Below are 6,007 nucleotides of genomic sequence, written 5' to 3' on the forward strand. Positions count from 1 at the left end.
GCTCAGCATCTAACCAGGTGACAGGACAAAAGAAATTCTGGAAAGTACACCCTTTTGATTAGATGGACTGAGGGATGACCAAGAATGTGACCTTGGTAGTTCTGCCCCAACTGCGGGACATTCTTCCCAGGTCTCAGCATTTGTTGCCTACTCTTATATGAATTGTGGCATCAACTGAAAAGAGGTTTATTTGCCCAGAATATTGTTCTGTTTTTATCCGCTGACTGCTTTTTGTGTGTGTATTTATTGCTGTTTATTCCCTTTGTTTTACTAGATATAATTAGTATTTCTAATTTGTAAGCTATATTGGAAATCATTTTCATAGAAAGACAGAATAAAAATGTATTAAATGAATAATTAAATTAGTGAGATGAAATGAAATGAAAATTGCTTATTATTAAATGTGCATGATAAATGGGTCACAAATGCAAACTTATGACACCAACTGCCTTGGAAATCAATATAGTCCTGCAAAGGGTAGCATTTGTACTAGCAGTTTCTTCACTGTGTGTAAAAACGAGTAGGTTTTGTCACTCCACAGAATACAGATAAAGCTCTCTTTAAACAGATAGAATGATCTTATGAAGGTCAAATGACGTAAACTAGTCCCTTTAACATTAATAGAGTTTTAACTCTGACTTCAATGGGAACTGGATTGCAAACAAAGTATCCACCTATAGAATCTCTACAGATAAGGTAACAAACAATTAAATAGCTTTAGGAAGATGTGCATCATTTTGCAAATTTGCAGTTGTTGAAAAAGGACTGAAGTTCTATTCTGACTTACATTACTGACAGGCTCAACTGGAACCTAGACATTTCTTAACTATGCTATACAGATCCAAGCCCACACACTGCAAATCCTCTCTAAATAGTTAATAAAATAATAAAAACACTTATTTTAGGCTACAGTCTAGGACTGCAAACTTGAGCACACTTAGTAGGGAGTAAGGCCCTCTGAATACAATGGAACTTATTTATGAGGAATATACACAGAATTGTTCTGTAGGTTTATTGATCTATTTAACACAGTTGGCAAGGCTATTAACAAAGGAAAAGTGAGAACTTGTCTATTTTCTAAAATGCTTTAATGTCATTGCATCAAAAGTTGTATTTATGTATTAGTGGTATAGCTACATAATTTTATAGTGCAAGCCTAACCATGTTTACTCAGAAGTAAATCATATTGAATTCAGTGGGGCTTGTTCCCATTAAGTGGAGTTTGCAGTGCTGCCTTAGACTCCTGCTCCCCTCACAGAGCTACAATTCTTCAAATGTATAGTGTACATGGGGCTTAATAGTCTTATACTCACCCCTTTAGATGGAAATGTGCATGATTTCACTTACTTCAAAATGTGGTAAAACCAGGTTTTACTGTGAGAGCCATGATCATTCAGTGGAGTGGGACTCTGGACTTCTGGCCTAACTGAACCACTGTTGCATCCACACATAATTAGAAAAAATATTGTCCACATAGTCCAGACTGTTCCAAATGTGTTTCTTGTGCTGTGTTTAAGCCAGATTTCCAGCATAATAGATTGACTCTAAACAAAGTATTTCAATCAATATGGAGCACAGTTCTAGGCTCCATTGAGCTTATTCCCAACTAAGTGGGTCCATGTGTACAGTGGTACCTCGGGTTAAGAACTTAATTCGTTCTGGAGGTCTGTTCTTAACCTGAAACTGTTCTTAACCTGAAGCACCACTTTAGCTAATGGGGCCTCCTGCTGCTGCTGCACCGCCGGAGCACAATTTCTGTTCTCATCCTGAAGCAAAGTTCTTAACCCGAGGTAATATTTATGGGTTAGCGAAGTCTGTAACCTGAAGCATATACAACCCAAGGTACCATTGTATAGGATAGCGGCTTTATTTGTATTTGCTACCAATGTCTCCCTCTGTACACTTCCCCATTGCCAGTTATAGAATTTAAGCTGCTGTGGGGAGAGGAACTTGCTCTTTATTTATGAAACTGCATAAAAGGTCATGTTCTGAGGAGAGAGGGGGAGTAACAACCATCACCACCTGCATTATTAATTCAAGTAAATCTGTGGAAATTATACTATTTTGTGTTTTATTTTTTAAATTTATGTCAGTCGGTCCTATGTCAGTCAGATCACTCATTTCTGTTGGGTTTTTTTTAAGCGTAGCCTTGTCTTCTTCAATCTTTCTCAAGAACGTACATTTTCTTCCTTTGCAATAGCAGACCATTTACCTGCTCTGTCTTGCATGACTGAGCAAGTTTACTCGTAATCTTGTGATTATCTGTGATAGTGCATGATAAGCAATCTTGTTTACTTTTTAGTGGGAATAACTCCCTGCATATTACACAAACGTTACCTCTGGAATTGTAGACTTTTGTGACTCAGGAGTTTCAGACAAGATTCAGATAGATAGCTCTTAAGGATAATTTTTGTTTAAATAGTGTCTTCTCTTTCAATGAAGTTTATATAATTGGAAGAGCGCTGGAGAACACTAGAGAGCAACCAAGGGTGATTTTTTACCTGACCATTTTCACATCACAGAAACAGTGTTGCTGCAAGGTTTGAGGGGGCCCTGGCAAAGTGCCATCTACTTGCTGTCCCCCATCCTTCTGCCACCTCTAGCACATGAATTAAAAACACCCGATTTCTTTTTTTTAAATATAATTTTTATTAACAAACCAATCAAATCACATTAGTTTAAAATTACACAGCCAAATTTTTAAATTTTTGTTGGGGGTACCCATGCTTCGAGCTCAGAAAGGGATCCAAACATCTCTCTTGCTGCTGCTTTAATGTTCACAGTTCTGTCCAAATAGTATTCACAGTTCTGTTCAATCTTCTCTTTATTATTTTCCTCATCTTCTTGTTGTTGTCATATATTCCTTTCTTTGTGACCTCCACAAACGGGTTGAAAACAAACGTTGTTATATCCTGTGTGGGTTTTTCATTCCTCCAAGAGCCATATTAAAACAGACAGACCCATTTCCACACTTCCGTACAAAACATTCATAAAGTCTGCCGTTAATCCTTGCAGGTCTGTCAGTCTCTCCTCAATCTTCTAAGGGGGTACTGCCAGGTCAAACTCACAGTCCGATATAATAACAAACCATGGTCTCCTCCCCCTCGATCATAAATCCTGTAGCCAGGCCTGCCCTAACAAGTCTCTTTTTATAACTGGGTCACAAAGGCCTTTCATTCCTTTCCAGATATTCCACAAGCCATGCCTTTGATTAGTGATTTATTTCCACACAGTTCTTAATCATCCTGCTTGTAATCAGTAATTGCAACGATTCTTCTTGGGGGGAGGATTGTTAGGCACTCACATAAGATAAAAAAAAAGAAAAGTCCCCCTCCTTTCAGTCCCGTTCCGACATACCGACCCTTTGATGTATCTTCTTCTTAATATGTTGTTGAATCCAGCCCATCGCTCCACTTCACAGAGGTCATTTTAATTAGCAGTCTTAACTCCCGATCTTCACTCGAAATATGTGCATTTGCTTCTCTCTAATTGTTTATTTTGAGCTCCTGCAACCAGGCCGCGCAATCAGAGACAGCGTCAGGGAGAGCCGTCCCACGCGAGGGCTGTGCGCCTAGTGCCCTCACCCCCTTCTTTTGAATCCGGGGGTGATTTATGGCAACCGCAGGTGAGGCAGTTCCCCATTCCCTTGGGGTAACAAGGGAGGCTGCATACTCCCATATCAGCCTCTTAATTACCTCGTGTGAGCCGAAGAGATGGTATTGTCGGCCATCTTCCAATGCGCCCCTATAACAAAATCAGCTGTACTGGAGGATTGCCAGCTTTACTGTCGTGAAAAAGAACAATGCCATTTCTCTGTCTAGTCTCAATATCCAAGCAGTCTTACGTTTCCCTTAAGGCTGGTTTTTGCAAGGTTTGTTTCTCTGCTGTTCTACTGATTTAATAATGATTGAATTATCTTGTAAAGGCGCATAGCTTGAGGAAAAAGAGGATATTTTTTGTTTTAATGCAGCTAATAGTAAGCATCTAATAATGTGCCTGAACTCTGTTCTTTTTGTTGTATTCCTGTAATATCTGTTAGGGCCTAACTAGAACCTAGGGTGTGCTGCTTCCTGCCACTGACCTATATCTCTACCCCAGTAAGAGAAAGGTGTGATGTCAGTGCATACAACACTTACTTGCCCAGATTCATTATCCGCTGCTTACAGGTGGCAGGGAAATGTTGAATGTCATTACATTATACCACGCACCTCTTGTAATGTCAAATTAGACTGTAAGGGGAACCATTCTGCTTTATGTACACCAATTCAAATTTTAAATAACTAAAACCTCCATGTCTGAAGAGAAATAATTAGGAATCCAGGAAGCTGCCTCACACCGAGTTAGCCTAGCACAGTATTGGCTTAGCTTACCCACGTTGACTGACAGCTTTTCAAGGGTCTTCCACAGCTCTAGCTGAAGTGCTGGGGACTGAAGCTGGGTCCTCCTCCATTGTTTTTAAGAGAGCTGAAAGTGGCACTATTGGGGCATAATTACCTGTTGTCACTTCACAAGCCTCGTTGCTGTCTCTAGTTAAACAGGTTTTGAAAACTTGGGAAGTGCTGCAATAATAAACTGGCAAAACTCATGAAGAGATAATAGCAATGTGCACACTCTCTAGCCAATGGCGCCTCCTTCATGCTTCACCTCAGATATAACTGCCTGTCTGTGAGTATTTGACGCTGTACTACCACACCTGCCTAAGTTTCAGGCGTCGTATAGAATGACTTATTTGACAGCCAGTTAGAAGACTTCTGAGTTCTTGTCACAGAAACCTGAAATTTAGCCTTCTCCATCAGTTTGTCCTACACAATATTTGATACAGACCATTTAACATCAGTGCTGCATCAGTGACATATACTGCGGCAAATTTTCTGCCTTTCTTTCTGGCAACTGAGATCAGAGTTCTTTGTCAATAACATCTGGCTTCTTTTCAGTTTCACATGATAGGTTAACATGCAGAGCAATTCATAGCACTGCCGATAGAAGGATGGAGGAGAATTCCCCCCCCCAAAAGGGAGCCAGACACAATAAAGATGGCTAGGAATATTGCATGATGCCATGCAAGGCAAAACCAGTCCTCATTATTTCACTGAATAAGCTGGGCCCTGGAATTTTAGGAGCAAATTTCGATAGGAATACGACAGACCTATCAAATTCTAGCTAAAATGGAAGTTGAAAAAAATTATCTGAGGTCATTTCTCTCTCTCTCTCTTTCTCTCTCTCTCATACACACACACACAGAGCATATTTAGTATTTGCTGCAAGTACTGAGTTGGCAGCTATAGAGGCTGACTCCATCAGTTTTATCCATTGATATTGTTGTATGTTAGGCAGGGGATTAATTGGCATGGTGCCTGATACCCTTCTAATTCCCAGGGTCGTGGATCCCGTAAGGGTTAAAATCTAAAGGAGGATATCAATGTTGAATTAGGCAAGTTGCCACTTAAGTACAGTGGTACCTCGGTTTAAGTACTTAATTTGTTGCGGAGGTCCGTTCTTAACCCGAAACTGTTCTTAACCTGAAGCACCACTTTAGCTAATGGGGCCTCCAGTTGCTGCCGCGCCGGCGGAGCCCGATTTCTGTTCTTATCCTGAAGCAAAGTTCTTAACCCGAGGTAATATTTCTGGGTTAGCGGAGTGTGTAACCTGAAGCATATGTAACCTGAAGCGTATGTAACCAGAGGTACCACTGTATGGTGCTTAGTTTAACAAAGGTAGTAGCTCTGTGCCATAGGGAAAATGGGGGCGGGGGGCTGGCTCCCTCATCTGATTGGTAATGAGAAAGACAAAAGCCAGTGAGTTTTTGTGAAAGCTGGGCTAGAAGCAGGAAGAAGCCAGAAAGGCAGAGCCATGCTTGATTTCTGCTTGAAGTCAAGGCTTTGACTATGGGCGAACCCAGACTCTTGATGTGTTCATGATGGAGTCCCACCATCATGTTGTATATATGTGTAAATAAACCGTATATCATAAGGGCACCACAGCCTCTACAATCCCTCATTCCAAGGAA

Source organism: Podarcis gaigeae (genome assembly GCF_964106915.1).
Source record: "Podarcis gaigeae genome assembly, chromosome: 3".
Taxonomy (NCBI): Eukaryota; Metazoa; Chordata; class Lepidosauria; order Squamata; family Lacertidae; genus Podarcis; species Podarcis gaigeae.